The sequence below is a fragment of the Lissotriton helveticus genome, chromosome 9 (genome assembly GCF_964261635.1).
Source record: "Lissotriton helveticus chromosome 9, aLisHel1.1, whole genome shotgun sequence".
Classification (NCBI taxonomy): domain Eukaryota; kingdom Metazoa; phylum Chordata; class Amphibia; order Caudata; family Salamandridae; genus Lissotriton; species Lissotriton helveticus.
The window spans coordinates 992,853,554-992,872,057 of NC_136070.1; the positions used below are offsets into that span (position 1 = coordinate 992,853,554).

Below are 18,504 nucleotides of genomic sequence, written 5' to 3' on the forward strand. Positions count from 1 at the left end.
TTCAGCCCAAATTTCTACCTATTGTGATATAAAGAACCTTACTATTAAACTAGTATACTAGTATACAAAAATATGAATAATAGGAATTAGTGCAAACTGATTATAAATGACTGGATTAGCACAAACATTTTTTTACTGGATTATGTCAGACGGAATTATGTTTCACTATGCTCCAGAAGGGAAAAGTGGTGGTCAGCTTGCTCTCCAAAACAGATTACATTCTTCTTACTACTGAATTGTGTCTTTTATCTTTCTCATGATCTTAGACTAACGCAAAATTTACAAAGTCCTGTGATCTTCATTGGAATACATACTATAAATTTGAGCTTTGCCGTTTGTTGCAGAACTCACATCAGTGTAGTTTGCTGGGAGGGATGGCCTGGTCAACCAAATCTGTGGTACACAGATAATGATTTTTTCTTTGTTTTCAGACGTGTACCTAGATTTCATGAACATTCATGGGGCCACATTGCACAAAGCGCCTCGGGGCGCAACGGGCGCACTTTGGTATTGCAGAACGGGCCGCCGATGCTTGTGAAGCCACTTCTGTTATACTGAAAGTGCCGGTGCACATACAGCGCCAACGCTTTCTCAAGAGGGCGTACCCTCATTTGCATGGGGGCATGGCCCCATGCAAATTAGACAAATGAGAGAATCTCTTTGCCTCTGTGCCTGCATCATATGATAGACGCAGGTGCAGAGGCAAAGAAAGTGTCAGGTGCGCACTGACGGTGCTATTATTTACAACAAGGGGTGGTGATGGACAGAGTCTCTGAATTAAGCAGAGTACTCTCACCCAGTCAAGAGATCAGGGCTAGATCCAACACCGTTTTTTAGCTCATTGCACCATCCCAGTTTCAGAACCTGGCTGTATGCAAATTAGTCTGTCCCTGGCCCAGTGCATCATGGGAACAGGGCAGACCAGACTACAAAAGCCAATTCTTACACTGGGAAGGAAACAAGCTTCCGGTGCACCACCTAAAATGTGCACTAGATATTGAAAAGAGTGATTGGTTACAACTGGATTGTTAAAGAGACCCAGATGGCGTATGAGAAATAAGCTAGGGAGCATAAATGTCCCAAAATAATACTCTTGAACCATCCTCAACTGTACTGCGATGTTGCCCAAGTTAGCAAAGGGAGCATGATCCGTGTCGCAAGTACGCACTGCTTTGATCTCTTCATGCCCTTCTTTTGTACAATAGTATTACTATTCCTATACTACTTGCCAAGCTCACAACACTGGAAGGAGTAACAAAACTATTGCCCACTCATGTCCATGGGTGGCTCTACATTCACATGCAAATAGATCTTATTCAAATGCTTCAATGTTGTTCTCACGTTTTTGTTTTGGTTCTAGCATGTAAAGAATGCCCCCTGGCTGGTGCAAAAACAATAGACAATAAACTTCTTAGAGCATGGGTACTCACAAACTTTCTCTCAGGGATCAAATTTACAGTGTGGTTTTTGTCCGAGGGCCGCACCGGTGGGGGCGGGGTCAGTGGGGGAGGGGGCTGGGCTAGAGCAACAAAAAAAACTGTGACCATGAGGTTGAACACAGGTCCCTGCAGCGGACGCCTTCGTCCACTGAGCTACCAGACCCGGCATATACATATATCTCTTTCTGCCTCCCTCCCTCCATCCCTCTATCTCCATCTCTCCCTCCCTGTCTCCCTCTGTCTCACTCACTCTGACTGTCTCACTCACTCTCCCTCTCTCCTTCCCTCTCCCTCCCTCCCTCTCCTTCCTTCTCCCTTACTCTGCTTCCCTCTCCTTTCCTCTCCTTCCCTCCCTCACCCTCACTCCCCTTCCCTCACCCTCACTCCCCTTCCCTCACCCTCACTCCTCTTCCCCCTTCCCTCCCTCCCCTCACTCCCTTTTCCTCACTCCCCTTCCCTCACTCCCTCCCTCACTCCCATCCCTCACTCCCATCCCTCACTCCCTCCCCTCACTTCCTCCCTCACTCCCCTCATCACTCCCCTTCCCTCACTCCCCTTCCTCACTACCCTCCCTCACTCCCCTTCCCTCACTCCCTTCCCTCCCTCTCCTCACTCCCTTCCCTCCCTCCCCTTCCCTCTCTCACTCCCTTCCTTCACTCCCCTTCCCTCATTCCCCTTCCCTCACTCCCTCCCTCCCCTCACTCCCTTCCCTTCCCTCACTCCCTCGCTCCCCTTCCCTCACTCCCTCCCTCACTCCCTTCCTCACTCCCTCCCTCACTCCCCTTCCCTCACTCCCTCCATCACTCCTTTCCCTCACTCCCCTTCCCTCACTCCCCTTCCCTCCTCACTCCCTCCCTCACCTTCCCTCCCTCACTCACCTTCCCTCTTTCACTCCCCTTCCCTCACTCCCTGACTCCCTCCCCTCACTCACTCCCCTTCCCTCACTCCTCTTTCCTCACTCCCTCCCTCCCGTCACCCCCTTGCCTTCCCTCACTCCCTTCCCCTCACTCCCTTCCCTCACTCCCCTTCCCTCACTCCCTTCCCTCACTCCCTTCCTTCACTCCCTTCCCTCGCTCCGTCTCCCTCCCTCTGTCGCCCTCCTCCGTCTGTCTGTCTCCCTTTCTCTGTCTCCATGTCTCGGTCTCCCTTTCCCTCCCTCTCCCTCTGTCTCTCTACCTCCCTCTGTCATCTCACCCTGCCTGTTTGTTACCGGGCTGAGACAGCTTCCCCAGCCAGCTTCCCCAGCGCGCACAGACACACAGCCCCACCTGAGCACTTCACAGGTCTTTAAAAAGACCATTTGCATGTGAATGGGGCTTTGTTCACCTTTTAGCGCCCCTGCAGCCCCACTCTGGCCTCCTGGAATGAATCACCCCGCAGCACAGAGCAGCAGAGTCTCTCAGAGTGTCTCTGAAAACGGCAGTGTTTGCAGACACTCTTGGAATTATTATATTTTTTAAACACGGGTACGATGCCTCATGGTCCGCGGGCCGCCACGGAAGGCTTGCCGGCCCGCTGCCGGCCCGCAGGCCGTACTATGAGTACCCGTGGCTTAGAGATTGCGACTGAGAGTGGCAAAGATACCCATTTGTGCCCCCTGAGGTCCAGGAATTAGGAAATGCAATAGCAATCAAACAATATTTTCATTTCATCTTATCATTCTTGGCCTTCAGGAAGGGTAGACAGTTTTTGTGGGACTCTGCAGTACAATACAGCTAAGATTTGTTGTGAGAATGGGCTTAAGTGGGCCAATGACCTACCTTCGGCGCTCTATTCAGTTCAAGCCTCTCCCAATTAAATATTAAACTGAACTCCATTACACTTATAATGAGACGCCCAATGATGCATCCTTCAACCCCTCCAATGTATCAAATTTTACTTAATTTGCACCTGACTGATGATGTATTGTTAAACTGTTGATTCACTGTTGCAATATCTTCTGTTCTCAGGTTCAAAGTGCCCTCCTCATGTCCCTGACTAGACCCTGTCACAATCTACCGCCCAGAGCCTGGGTTAACATGAAGATCCATCAGGGAAAAATCAGCAAGACAACTCTGTTGGCAATGACCTACCAGGTCCTGCTCACATGAACACTGCTGTGAAGTGCTGATTACTACCTGTTTGGATTTACACATCACACTGCAAGCTGACCACCGAACGGAGAGTCTCTAATCCTGCCGACCAATCTCTCCAATGCCTGTTCCAATCACCTAGGAAGATCCTGTGCTTGACATGGACTGCACCTTCTCCAGAGGATCACTTGGCTTCAGCTATGGCCTCCAGGAGTGGTCCTTCTGCTGCTCCCTGCTGCACAGACACCATACGGATGGTCTGTCTCCTCCCGCCAACGGCTATCGCATGCGATTTCAGTAGTGGGAAGTCTCCCAGCTTCCTGATCTGTTGACAAGCCTGGCTGCTCCTGCTGGTTCTGTTTGCTTTGAGCTCAGTCGGTTGGCTTACTATGTGGTTTTGCTTCGGCCGGGCAGAGGTCTAGAAGCTATCAATAACACCAAAGTTGCTGTCCACTTCAGAAAACGATGTTTACTTTATTGTGACAATAACTTTCTGCATTTCCTTGGGCAGTACTATGAGAAACTCAACCTCTTATCATGCTGGATCTGTGCCCGCATACAAACTGACTTCAAAGAGGCAGTACCTATAGTTCCACACATTGTTCGATAAAGAACAATACAGTGAAGTGCATCGTGTATCTGCACAGCCACTGTCCCTCTGAATGAAAAAATGCCTCTGTCGTCATCCTCATTTCAATTGGAAGCTAAAGTTTTTCTGACCAGCAAACCTAAACTCCTGCTTTTCATCTTGCTGGCACTGCCTCTGGACTGGCCTGTGACACTAGAAATGGCAGTATCTTTGTGGACCATAATGAATGTGATTTTATCTACCCTGCTTGGTCTGACACATATTTGTGATCAGTCAGTGATATTTTTGAGTACGGTAACCAGGCCTATGCAAATTAATATGGCAGAGGCACATCATCACGCCTGTGAACATTTACCAAAGTACTGATCCAGATTCTGTTACCCTTCTTATTCTGTACCTGATATGTGACACAATCCAGCCCAACTTCCTCCTCTTCATGAGAGGCTACTCAGACACTTTTTGAAACTGCTTGCTTCTTTGCCATTCTGTCCGTAGTTATGGAGTGAGGCTGTCCAAAAACCACCGGAGGTATCAGTGAAGGAACTGAATTCAACTGCTACTACATTTAAGTTTGAGCTCTGACCCACTGGAAGCCCAACAAACTGTGATTTTACAGAATAGTGAGCATCTCAAATGTTTATACATCACTCTGGCTGTATTAGCAATTGTGAATTTATTTTCATATCTGTTTAAAGCACACTAAAATTCGAAGCATTACTGCACATTTACACATATTTAAATATCCCCTGTTGTACACTGCACATTTTGCTCAATTGTCCTAGTGAGCATTGCCGTATTCTGAATTTGGAACTATGAAGCCAGAACTGCAGAAAAGCGTGAAGTCTGCCATTTTACTTGAGAAAACTATAACTAACACTCAAAGTCCCCTTACATTCTTCTGACGAGAAGAACATGGCACTTGCTCATTTGCACCTATCTGTAGTTATAGTTCATTATGCACCTGTTCTTCCATCTTTTGCATTGAGAAAAAGTGCATAAATATATCCACAAAACGTACGCATTGCATGCTCTAACTGAAGCTCTGGTCTGCTGTCATGGTGTTTTACCCTTTGCTTATTTTGATGCTTGCTGGCTATTTGGCATCAAACATGTTAGACTTATAAGGCCAATCCCATCTGTCTGTTTTCATTTACAACAGGATGGTTCCTGATTTTGTCATAGCTGTGAAAAGTGGTTTCTGCACAATCATAGGCACAGAATGTTGTACTTTTATAACAAGCATCTCTCTAGACATCCATGAATGGATTGATCAAATATTTGAAAGTGTTAGGAATGTACACAAAAGACAGATGATTGGATGGGTTTGAAGGGTTATATATTTTGTCTTGACAGAATAGTACTTTTGAGGGTTGGCGAATGAAGATCCTTGAAATTTTGTTGATCATCTTTGCCATCGTTATACTGATATACATTATAATCCGAGTCTGTATTGCTTCCATCATCACTCCTACCGGAGGCAAAGGTACCTCTCCATCTGAACGACTAAAACAGTCAACGACCATGATGAACTGGATTGGAAATCTGATTATGGCTCTTTAGAATGCTTTGAGTTTGATATGTAACTGGAGGAGGATCGTTCAATGACCAATAAAGTATCTTAATACGCGCTAATAAACAGAGCAAGAGGGGGGATGTAAAGTATGAGTTATAAACCTAGCATAACTGTAACTGCTACAGCTATATTGTCTTGCTCGAGTGTAATGTGCCTAAAGGAACTGCTCGTCTATGACATTTAGAGCCTCTCTTTAACATCTTGGCTTCCAAGAAGGGAAAGCATTGCTTAGCTCCTTCAGTCAAAAAAGTTTACATTTGTGTTACAACAAAGGTCGTCTTCTTCCTTTCTCATTATTTCAGGCACCCAAGTGCTCCCTTTCTTTTACAAAGTCATGCAAACTTCTCCGGAAGCCTATATGTTGAATAGTGTTAATGTGTTTGCCTTTGCATGAGGAGCTTGTTTCAATACAATTTGCTGGGGGAACCCCTGGTTGACTAAATCTATGCTTCATGGGTAACACATTGTTTTTAAAAACTCCTTTAGCCTTTGATTGGTGTGTGGGCGGATTTCTTCTATCAAATGTTTTTTTCCCGTTAAAAGGATGATGTGAAAGCTCTTACTGGGGGGTTGAAAATATTTTGTGATATCAGCGCTAAAAGTTGCTTAAGCATACCATTCTTCATATCTGAAAGGACACAAAATTGTCTCAAATAGAGGATAGGATATCGAACTTAACTAACCTGTCCTTACAAACAACAATTCCTATAGAAATGCAGAGGTCGGTTGGATACTTATATTTTATTAGGTCATTGTGCCATTAATAGGCAGAAAATGTGTATGGCTATTTTAGCTAGCTGAACTGGGATTGGATTTACACTGTGAGACAAAGGTCAAAAGTTGATCTTGCGTGTTGACAACACTTCAGATGAATCAGGCAATGTGAGGAATGGATTTCCCAGGTTGTGATCCCACTCCCCAGATCAATAATAGTGATAGACTATAGGAGCCTAGCACACCATAAGAAATTGTATTCCCTATAAGTATTGTACCGGATATTGGTGGGAAAAGTGATTTTTATGAGGCTGGTAGTCCAATGAGCTTTTTGAAGCAAAAACAACAACAATTAGGGTTCTTAATGAGCAAAAAGATTTGTAAAAATCAAATGCCAACAGTCTGGTGAATCTTATGCCATACTGAAACCAACTAACTACAGCAGTTGAATCTAGTCTTATGACGAGTCCCGTGAGTAGGGGAAAAATATTAGGATCTAGTAGACTAGTAGGGGACGCTCTACGGCAAATTCTGGCTGGACCGTCATGAGTTAAGAGAGAATGCATATTAGCACATGCAAATACATGAAAGTAGATCTCAGCCATGTTAGGAGTAGAAACGTCTGAGCCTGAACTAATATACCCCCCACAGTGATAAGAAAATGTGAGATGTTATATGTCAAAGAACTCCCTTGTACCATGCCCATGTTGTAAAAATAGAGAAACTGAAAAATTGCAATTATGAAGACCATCACAAAAAACTTGTGTCAAAAGCCACGTTGATCAAGGTAATAAGCAAAGTGTCACTGAGAGGTAATAAGGTTGTAAATGTGTCAATAGTCATTAAGGTAAAAATAAACGGAGTTCAGAATGTAATTAATGGCTGAGATATAAGGGAAGGCAACCACAGTATAAAAAGTCGAAGAACAGAAGAGACCATTAGTATGTTACTAGTTTATCATACTTTATTTCTGTAGTTATATAGTATGTAAATCAAAGTGAAGTCAAAGGAGTGATTTAGATGAATCAAAAAAGGCCTTGATATCATGTCGAAGAAAAAAAGGAGGAGAAGCAGTCCGACAGTAGTATGTAAACAGGACTGATGCAATTTGGAAACTATAATCATTTGGAGAAAAGAACATTTATAAAGGAAACTTACATTTTTACAAAATGATCTGTAACTCTATCATGATATTCAGCTTAACACTCAGCAACACCACTACTAGGAAAGCAATATTATATATACCAGTGATGATCTTGTTCGGCATCTTTGTTGAGGCTTTCTCTCAAAATCTTCAGATGGACAATCGATTGGCTTTTACTTTGTGCAGGCTCAGCTCTCTATCTCCACCATATCCTGTGAAATTAATATGTAAAATTCCACAAAAGGAGAAATTCCTATGGTTAGGATGTGACATGCAAATGAGCTGGTCCATCACTACTCTGAGCCCCTGCACCTGAAAAGTGAAGGCTCCCCAATCACATCCACTGTAGGCCTGAGGCAGAAGTGTGAAACTACAAGTGACACTGTATGTATGTACAGGCCACTTACTTCTGTAAGACGCTGCAACCAAACACTAGCTGAAAACCGCGCAGATGATGTCACATCGCCTCAGAATAACGTGACCATCATCAACGAAAGAATGACTACAGCACTAAGCAGCACAGGCACTTGAACAGCTCACAACTGTATGGCCTCTGCATGCACTAGTGCAGGGAATGCAAATGTTCAACTGCTCCATCTCCATGCCAAAAACCACCTCCATTACTGAGAAACTGAATGCTTGACCACAACCACTCACAAGAGACTGGTGCACTATGAGATGCAAGCCCACTTAGATACTAAAATGTGCTAATTTGTGGTTAAACTTGGTGCACTACCTGAAAGTGAACCCTGCCCCCTTCCTGGGCAGAGAAAGGTGACAGTGTAAACTACAGTTCCGCAAATTATTCATGCCTTATGATTACTCAGCATATTGACTTAATAATGCTAAAAAATCAAATTTTTAAAAGAAAAACACTGCTTGGTCATTATATTGTGATTGATACATGTACTGCCTGAATTAGTCTTTCCGGCCCACACATTCCTCTATGAGTAACCCTGGACTATTCGACCTAAAACCTAAAGTGAGCTTGTGTAGTACCTGGTTTCCGGTTCTAGTATTTTCAAGGGCAAAAGCAATACGTATTAGAATTGACTAACTGCTGTTGACTCACACAGCCTTGAAAAAAGAAGACTGGCATTTATGGAAAGCAATGACAGATCTAGAACCTAAACCTCAAAATCCATTGCACACCATACAGTTAGTTAATGTCATGTATTACATTTTGTGTACATGTTATATAAAGACATACAGTGAGCAATATCAATAATTACAGAGGTCTTTGAGTCAGCCCACTGCTTATAATGGGTTTTCTTTCTAGCCTATTTAATTTGTGTGTGTCTTAATCAAGGGCATTCCTTCCTCATCTTGTGTTTGTAACTCCCCTTAAGCATAGCTTCTTTGCTATTCTTTTGGTGGAATGATGTATATTCTTCATCTTCTCACATTTAGGGAATTACTTTTTAGGTATGGCATGGGATGAAACAAGACCTTTGATTTTACTAAAATTATATACACAATATACTTGATTATAGAGGATTTAAACCAATCCTCTTCATCTATTGGTCAGTTTTTGTGTGATTCAAACTTTTCTTCTGCATACGACAGCATACAAAATAGGGCGGCAGACCAGGCCTCATCAGGTGTTGGATAATTTCACTCTGAATGATGGCCTTCTGCTCCTTCACAAAGGATATCCTTACACAAAACATGTATCTTCATTGCCAGGAACCACTAGGGCAGTGCATGTTTTTTGAGACCCCCAAAAATATTTTTGCTTTTCGACAATTTTTATTTTTCATTTATTGGCCAGGGCCTGCCAGCTCCCCAAACAAAGTTTTACAAAAACCTTGAAACAACAAAACAGTCATAGACAAAGTCAAAAGGCTGGCAGCCAACACCAGACTTAGAGGCATTGTCATTGATGGTTTCTTTTGCTTTTAGCACTCCATGGGAGTGCATGTGTTTTCTTGCTCTCTTTCCAGTGTGATGTTTTCTACTCACATCAGCATCCTTTACATTCTCCATGTTGCGCCCACCTCCCCCAAGCTTGCTTGTGCTGCCCATAGCCATTGCTGGTCCGCTCAGCTTTTTAATCTTATTTAATATTTACTTATCCCATCCAGCTCCTCTATTGCTCCACCCTCTGCGCTCTTTTACTCTCGCTACTCAATTGTATTCACACCTACATCCCCAATGCTCAACCCCCTCCACTTTTGCTCACCCCTCTCTCCCCATTGCATCTTTTTCAATACATTTTTTAAATCTTTTTTTGAGGAACTGGCTGTTGCATTTTATTGCAGTTCCCTCGTTCCTCAAACAGTGGGTTCACGCCTATTGTATTACTCTTGTTCATTGTTATTTACCACTCCACGAGGGGTGTCCACCATCTTAGAATGGTGGATAACAAATAATAGCTTCATCAAACATCATGAACCATGATTTCATGTAAGTTTCACTGGGAATACATAGGTGCAGAAGGTATCAGCCCTGGAGGAGTTGTTATGTTGCTTCTTATAGCTTAGTAAGGCTGCAACAGTATTTGGCTGATTCGAAGATTATTGAACTGAGGGTCTGAATTCCATGCAAACAGGAGGGTGGTAAACAAGGCTAGTCAGAGGAGGCATTGTAGTCAGTATCAGAAAGGCCACAGTGAAAAGAGTACCCCGCAGCTGGCCCAATCTTTCGAAATTAGTCGAAGCAAATTCCAGGTGACTGTGCTACAGTAAACACTGAAGGGGGCGTGATCCTTTCCGAAGAGTCATGAGAGTGGGAATGGTTGAGGAAGAAGAGAGGTGTACTAAATCAGACCATACTGTAGGGATCAGTAATAGAATAGTGGGGCCCTAAGCCATAACAAGGATAACTGCCCAAACACCTACAATGCAGCAGGAGTCTGAACTACTTTTCAGTGTATTTAGGGTTGCCAGAGTGGTCACTCAGAATAGTGTCTGTATCTGTGTATTGCTGTGAGCAAAAGAAAGGATCCCAACGACCTAGACTATCTAGACCTTATATGGTTTGATGACCCAAAGTTGAATGGCATGCAGAACAGAGAAGCTAGCCAGACTATGATTGAAACAAGTGTGGTAAAGCCGACCAATGTTATCCCTAAAGTCAACTGCCATGGGTCACTATCAGTGGCGGCTCTTCCGCTTTTCAGCAGTGTAAGGAAAAATAAAATGATAATAACTCAATGTTATCATCACTTTCTTTTTCCCTGTTGCGGGAGGGCAGTTTTGTGAGGCGGGCAGCGTTGCTCTGCTCCCAGAGCAAGGGAGGAGAGGTTTTCACTCCTTAAGTGTGCAAGAGCGTCTGAGAGCCGAACCAGGGCGCTCAGACCAATCACAACGCTGCATTGCAGTGTTGTCATTGTCTCAGGGGAGCCCGGATGCTTCCTGTTCTGGCCGGAGAGACGAGGAGGAGAGAAGCGACGAGGAGGACGGAGCGAGGAAGACAGGACGAGGAGGTAAGTTTAATTTAATTTTTATTAACCTCCCTCTTCACGCCCACCCACACCCGATCCGTGCCGGCCACCACTGGTCACTATGGCAGGTAAGTGTTGTAAGCACCCTCCAATCAATGTAGAACAGACAGGTGGAGAGATTAGAGAGGTCCTGGTAGGGCTAAAGAAGGACCTCAGCATTGATTGCCTGCTTGGTGGGGAGTAGTGTGTGGAGGGGAGGGGGCATTATAGCTTAGGACTCAGTGTACACTATGATTGCAAAAGCAGAGGGTGGCAGCAGAGCAGGCTCTATGGTAGAAGACATCTCTTAAAAAAGGTTTCTACCGAGAGATACAGAGATGTCCCAGGCTGGTCTATATATGTCCCATATGTCCATGCCACTTGCTATCTTTTTAGGAATCATAGCTGCTAGAAGTGTACAAAGTGCAAGACCTGGGGAACCTGCTACTTTCAATGGTTCGTTAAAGAAGGAGGATTCAAAAAGCTTACGATGCAAAAGCTTAGCAATTGTCCTGGTATGGCCAGGAGCCACTTTAGGAGATTTTCACCTCCTGGCCAGATGATAGTTATATGAGCTCCCATTGGGGGCAAGGCAATCACTCTGTGGTGGAAGAGACTTTCAAAACACTAAATGCACTAAATGCAAGTTGAGTAGACAGAGTTCCTGCATTGCATATTGTCTGAGCACCAGAAAGTAAGACTCAATCCCAAAGAACTGAGGTATGGTTCTGGTGTATCACAGTCTCTCATGTCGTCATGTAGGTGGGTCAGACGATAAAGGCCCAGAGGCCAAGAACTATCCCATATGAAGAGGAGGGTCTAATGCTGATTCCCCACATCCCAATCCTGTCAAGGAGCTCTGATTGCCAAGGCCTGGTGTCCGGAACCATGCAAAGTCCCTTTCAAGCCTGGATTCCAGTTTGATCCTAAATTATGCACAAGCACACAATCTTTTTGGATGTATAAAAAACTATGACAGTGATGACATTGTATGAATATACAAGAAGTGTATCTGTTATGTTAATAAGAGATCCTTGATAGGACATGAAAATTGTAAACCAATGGAGATATGGATGCTGACTCCTCTGTATGATATGATGTACAGATTAAATATACAGTGCTGTTTAGAAGGCCCGTGCCCATCTTTATTTTTATTGTTGTGATGAAGTTTATGAGTGCCAATAAGATGTTTGGGTATAAATGAAGGAGTGGATGATTAGTTGATTGGAAGGTTAAGGCAACATTAATTAGATATTAGTTTTTATATAATGAACTAGCACACTTCTCATAGATGTGATCCAACTGAAAGGATAGTGTAAAAATGAGTTTGTTAATTTTGGCAAGAAATCTAAGATTTTATTGAATTTTTATTGTAACGAATGAATGATTTGATGAGAAAAAAATTCAATAAAGACAGAATATGCTATAGTTTATGACATTTTGCTTTCTGGGCAGCATGTGTACCGTATTGAGTGATTGTTGAGTTGTTCATGTGATTGTATAGCTTGCAGGGAGATGTTTTTCCTAATCATAGTTGTTGCCCTACCCCAGGAACCACCACCCTATAAGCAGGGGGTCCTTTTTAGGTCGAGCCGGTGTAGCGCATACGCTGCGCAACGAGGCATGCTGTATTGAGGTACGGACCTGAAGCTCCGCCCACTCTCCGCCCATGTTTTGCATTAGCTTGTGTCATTGTCCACTGTAAACTGTTTCAGGCAGGACACGCTCTCTCCTAAAGCTTTAAAAAAAATGTATACCACGCGATTGCAATGCAATAGGTCTCGCATGTGCGAGAATTTAATCTATTGGCATCGTAAATGACAACGCCTTTTATTTATCCGTTTTAGAAACAACACATAAATAGAAGGCATTGTCATTTACAATGCCAATAACTCAAAATCTCATAAATGCAAGACCTATTGCATTGCAAATGCTTGTTTGCTATATGTCCAGTTGAACAATAGAACACTGGCCTGGCAGAAAGACATGGGGAGGTCCACTTTAAAACTCCGACCCAGAGCACCTGGAACAATGGATCATAAGCTCTTGTGGTGGCTGATTGCCATGAAAATAAATATGACAAAATTACTTAGGTGGTCTATTTTCATTGCAAGGATTGGACTTCACTGTGGAGCACAAAATAGTGTTGTCCCTATTAAAATTATGATGGCCATTCTAGGAACTTTACTCCATCTGACAATAGGGAGTCCCCAAGACAGCAGTAGTCTCAGGAATTCTGATTTAGGGAAGGCACACTGTATAGTTAAAAGCCTGTGGCACTCTGTCCATGAAACTACCCGTTCATTTTCTTGCTGAAGCTAAGCTAGTATGCTTACTGCTGCAAGATACAAAAATATCTCAACTCTACAAAACCAGTGTTCTACATAATCATAGCATGTTGTATACTGACAGAGTGCTAAACTCATTTGGGAGTTTTGGCGGCCATGTTTACTCCTTTTTCATGGGTTACTACTGCCCTCAAGACCAGGCCATGCCACTACTAATCGTTGGTGGCAGAAGATTATCAGAGTTGTAAGCGCGTCTTTTTATCTGAACTTCAGTGGGGGGAAGGCTTAACAGTTCATCCAAGAAAACCTATATAGTATGCCATGACTGACAAATGACAAATGACAAATGACAAATAGTTTATTTGAATGATTAATTAAAATCAATACAAAAAAAATAGCAATTAGTGTGAATAAAAGCAATCATTGTAAAAAAAGAAATTAAAATTTAGTAAAACAATGTATGTTTTCAAAGCATGTACTACTTAAACGATTCCCCCAAGTAAAAAGTCACTTTATGCCATGATTGTGTTATCCATTAATGCTGTTCGCGCAGAATGAATGAATTTGGCAAAGTTGGTCATGTGCTTCACCGTGTCCAACAAATATAGTTGAAGAACTGCCTCTTTTACCGTCCGCACACCTAATTGAAGAAGAATGGGCCTTAGGTGGATTCTACGGGCTGATAGCAGTGCAGGACAACATAACAGAATGTGCGCTAGAGTTTCACGTTTATAATGACAAAGGCGACATTCCGCGATAGCTGGGCCTACTTTCACAGCCGGATACAGCTGTTTTAAGGGGAGCACATGCAGTCTTGCAGCCAGGATCCTTTGTAGGGCTTGCCTACCCAACGACTGTACAAGATGTGGTTTGTGGCCATTTAAAATATGAGGAGAGCTTTGAGACTCATGAAAGCCTCTGACCGTCAATGCTTCAGTGTCCAATTTTCTTGAGCAGGTTCTTACTTGCTTTTTCATAATTGATTTGATGGCAGTATATTTTATTGTGTTAGGGTCCCAATTTTCTATCGCTAAACTCAGGTACTCTTTGGCTAGGTTTAGGCTGGCTGACCATGGGTTACCTGATTTTGTAAATATTTTATTTATTAGTTGCTTCATCGAGTTCTCCGGAGCTGTACTCGTTAAGTAATAATATTTTGCCATGTTTGCCAGTTCTTCCAAGGATTGCCAGCTGAGATTGAATTCTAAGCGAATTAAAGTATTCCTTGTGCATGGTGGAAGGCAAAATAGCTTTTTATAGGCTGCGCAGTTAATCTTTTCAAGATATTCATTCAATTTGCCCGGGAAGGCCTGTATAGCGTAATTGAGGGAGGGTAATAGTTTTGCTTTCAGAACCCGTTGAATGGCCACGGTAGTTGGACTTTCCAAGGTCGCATTTAGTTTGCAGATGGCGTAAGTTACCATTTTGGCTTTCTGCAGGAGCTTAGTTCGGTGGACCTGTGATCGAACTGTTTCGCTGAGCCATACTCCAAGATAGTTATATGCTTGTGTGCTAGATAACGTAAGTGGTCCCAGTCTCCATTTTATTAGCTTCTTTTTTGGATAGCGGCCAAAAAATAGTGTTTTAGATTTTGCTGGATTTGCGACCAGTTTGTTTTCGGCGTTATAAACTGCTAGTGCTGTTAAGCATTTCTGAAGACCGACTTTGGTGTGATCCAAAAGAACTAGGTCAACTGCATACTGAATTAGTTGGAGTCTGGATCCCTCAATCTTAGGCATCACCAGGTTAGCTCTCTGTAGTGCCTTGCCCAGATCAGCTGTATATAAATTGAAAAGAAGCGGGGCAAGGACACAGCCCTGCTTTAAGCCCTGGTCTGTGCCGATTTTTTCCGTGGCTGAGTCACATGAGAGTTTGACTCTTACCCATGTCTGAGTGTACAGTGATCTGATGGCTTGTAGAAGTTTCGGACAGATGTTCCAACTCGCCAATTTCCTCCATAAGATGTTCCGGTCGATGCCATCAAATGCCGCTGTATAATCTATAAAACAGGCAAAAAGAGGCTGGGCGCCTTGAATCATTGTTTGGTGTACAATATACAAAAGTGCTATAATGTTGTCTATGGTTGAGCCTCCCTGACGGAACCCTGTTTGATAGAAGGGGAGCAAATTCTCCTTGGTGACCCAATGTTCTAATTCCGTAAGGAGAGAACTCGCATATGCCTTGCCCTCCACGTCCAATAAGGCTATCATACGATAGTTCTTAGGATCTGTGCTTACTCCTTTTTTGTAGATGGGATGTAACAAGGATCCCCTCCAGGAGTCTGGAACATCCATAAGGAGTCTGCACTCCGCATACAGCTGACCCAGGTTCTCGGTCCAAAAGTCTATATCCTCTCTAAAAAGAGAGCCTGGTAGCCCGTTCAATCCCGGAGCCCCGTTGGGGCGTATTCTTGTCAGCAGGGGTGTGGAATTTATTAAAATATCTACTTGTCCATGGGGCAAGTTGCTTCATAAATCTACTTGTCCTGTAACAAAATCCACTTGTCCCTTTGGTGCCATGTAGTCCTGCAACAAATTATGGCAGCAGTCTCATTATATAAGAGCTCTTATATAGCCCCTCTGATTATGCCAGGGCATATCCCATAGTAGTGTTTGAATACTATTAATCATTTTATGTTGCCACGTTTCTACAGATCCACATACTGGGGCTGAAGATGGGGTAAGCAGTAGTTCCAGGGTTGGCATGCCCTATTGAGTCTGTGCAAACCTACTAATTTGCATGTTTTAAGGGTTTTCAACAAATCTTCTCTAATCTTTCCCATACTGAGAAATGTTGGAAATTTACTCCTGAGAGTGGCAGATGTAAACCTTCTTTCAGAGTTGGGAAAAAAGTAGTTGGAGGGAAAATGAACTTTCAAACATCCAGGTTTTCTCATGAGCAAATCTACACATGCATATTTGCTCATGCTAAAATGCAGTTCACGGGGGGCGCTAGAGGGCGCACTTGCTGAATGGCCGCACCTACGTGAGGCTCCAGCTGCCTGGCATAAAGATCCGTCATTTATCCTACTTTCCCTGCACTCACCCGCCCGAAAATCCCCACGGAGGGGCGGCGGGCCACTCTCCACACTCGGTGCAACTTTTGTGGCTCTGCTCCTTCGTGCCCCGGAGTTGTGACCTGCGGAGTCCCCCGGCCAGCGTGAACCTTGCGGCGACGGTGCCTGAAGTCGGCGCTTAGACGTGCGCGAGCCCGGGGATCCCCACGAGGCAGGTAGGCCTCAAGCACTTACTGAGCGGTGCGACTGGGATTGGCGCTGAGGCCGACAACGAGCGAGAGCTGCGAGATACCGGCAAGACGTACTGCTTGCAACGCGGGGGAGGAGACGGTGTGAGGCCCCCGCGTGTCTCGCACTACTGAGCGTTCCGCAATTGCCGTGCTGGGCGCGATGTTTTGGCGCTATTGACGACTGGCTGCACACACCTGCGGGAGGTCCGGGCCGCCCGGAGACTGACATCCCGCCGTTATACACAGCCTCTGAGACTGCATTTGCCGGTGTCCTGGTGAGCGGATGACTCTGCTGGACTGACAGCCTTGCTCTTATCCTCTAGGCGCTACTTCTCTGGCTGCAATTCCCGCGCTATATCACAGGTGATTTGTCTACTCCTGAACTGCACCTCTTGTCACTGCGGGCCGCCCCGCTAGGGATTGCTGTGCCACCCCCCAACGCCTGGCGCCTCGGTTGCTGGAGAGGCACCGCTGTGCCGCGTAGTGTGGGCTTACTATCTCCCTCACCAGCTCCCCTCCGGCAGCAGTGCAGGTAGCGCATAGATGCAGAAGGTTCACACAACTCATTGCCAGCATGGGAAAGCCAGACAGTCGCCAACCCAAACTGCAGTTTGACAACGCGGCACAGAGGAAGGTGACGCGGCACACGGGGGACGCAGCGCCACTCAGAAGCCCGATCGCGGAGGCCTCGACATCAACCCCGATGACCCCGGATATGGCCACCATACTGCAAGAGATGCGCCAGGGCTTCGCAACGGTGGTTGACAAAGTAGATAGACTCTCATCTAGGATGGACGGAATAGCCCAGAAGATGGACGTCCATGAAGAACGCATAACTGAGGCAGAACGCAGAATATCGGTGAATGATGACACAACTGTGGCACATGACACTCGCCTTGCCAGGATGGACAATGTACTGAGGGTGATTGCTGCCAAAAATGAGAAGTTGGAGGCTAGGAGCCGGCGGAACAACGTTCGCGTCACGGGCATTCCGGAATCGACCAACACTGGGAAGATGGAGCTGTACATCGAGAAACTACTCACGGCAGCAGTGGGGGCGGACGCTCTTTCGAGTTAATTTATTGTGGAACGCGCACATCGTTCCTTTGGTCCTCAGCCCAAACCTGGAGCCCCACCACGACCCATCATTGCACGCCTGCTCAACTACCGCGATCGAGATGCGGCGCTCAGAGCCGCCAGAGCGAACCAGAACCTAACATATGATGGCGTGCCCTTCTCCATTTACCCGGACTTTACCCCGGTAGTCCAGGAACAGCGACGAAAATTTCTTGCGGTCAAAAGGAAACTTCGAGACCTGAACATTGACTATGCTCTCCTGTACCCAGCCAAGCTGCGAGTCACACACCAGGGGACACAACACTTCTTTCTCAACCCGCAACAGGTTGAAGACTACCTTAAGACTCTGCCCAAAAGGCCCAGGAGATTTGCGGACGCTGAAGACTTAAATGCATCTGGCCCCGAGTAGGCAACTAATGGCTCTCTACGGTTACTACTCTTGCATTTCATTGGCTCGTCCTCACTTCCCTCTCTGCTGAGGGGGACTCATTCTTCTCGGCGGTGGCTGCGGCTGCCTCTGGGGTGCCATGGACGGGTGTTGGACTGCAGGCGGTAATGTATGCCAGGCCCCCACCCCCTTACTCCCTCTCTGCTCCGGATTGAGACCCCCAGGGTGGACTTGCACAGAGTGGGTTAGCTGGGGGTGGTGGAACGTGCACCTCTGATGACCCCTACTGGGTGTTCCCCAATGACATTGACTTGGGTTCTTGTTTGTTGGTTGTTTTCTAGTATTTTCTTAGTTTGTGGGTGGGGGGCGGGGCTGGGGTACTGGCTAGTTGGGGTGGCCTTAGTGGGTGGGGGGTGGTGGACTGTTTATCGGGCGAATCGAGCTTGCACTAGGCGAGGTATAGCCTCCATTAGAGGAGCCGGTGGCATTCGCACTGTATGGTTGCGTACTGAGAACTGTTTGTCCTTTTTCCAGCTAGGGCTGGCTGTTG

General features: G+C 45.2%; 1 protein-coding gene across 3 annotated transcripts in view; it reads right to left on the minus strand.

Annotated features, from left to right (window-relative positions):
• Positions 1-18,504, minus strand: part of HEMK1 (HemK methyltransferase 1, mitochondrial release factors N(5)-glutamine) — a 259,343-nt gene that overhangs the window by 228,516 nt on the left and 12,323 nt on the right. Inside the window, exon 1 of one of the 3 annotated variants that reach the window (XM_078661298.1) lies at positions 7,633-7,734. The exons of the other annotated variants lie outside the window; for them this stretch is intronic. The gene's annotated coding sequence lies outside the window, so the exon portion shown is untranslated. Of the gene's footprint in view, positions 1-7,632; positions 7,735-18,504 lie in introns of those variants that run through there. 3 annotated transcript variants of the gene reach the window in all.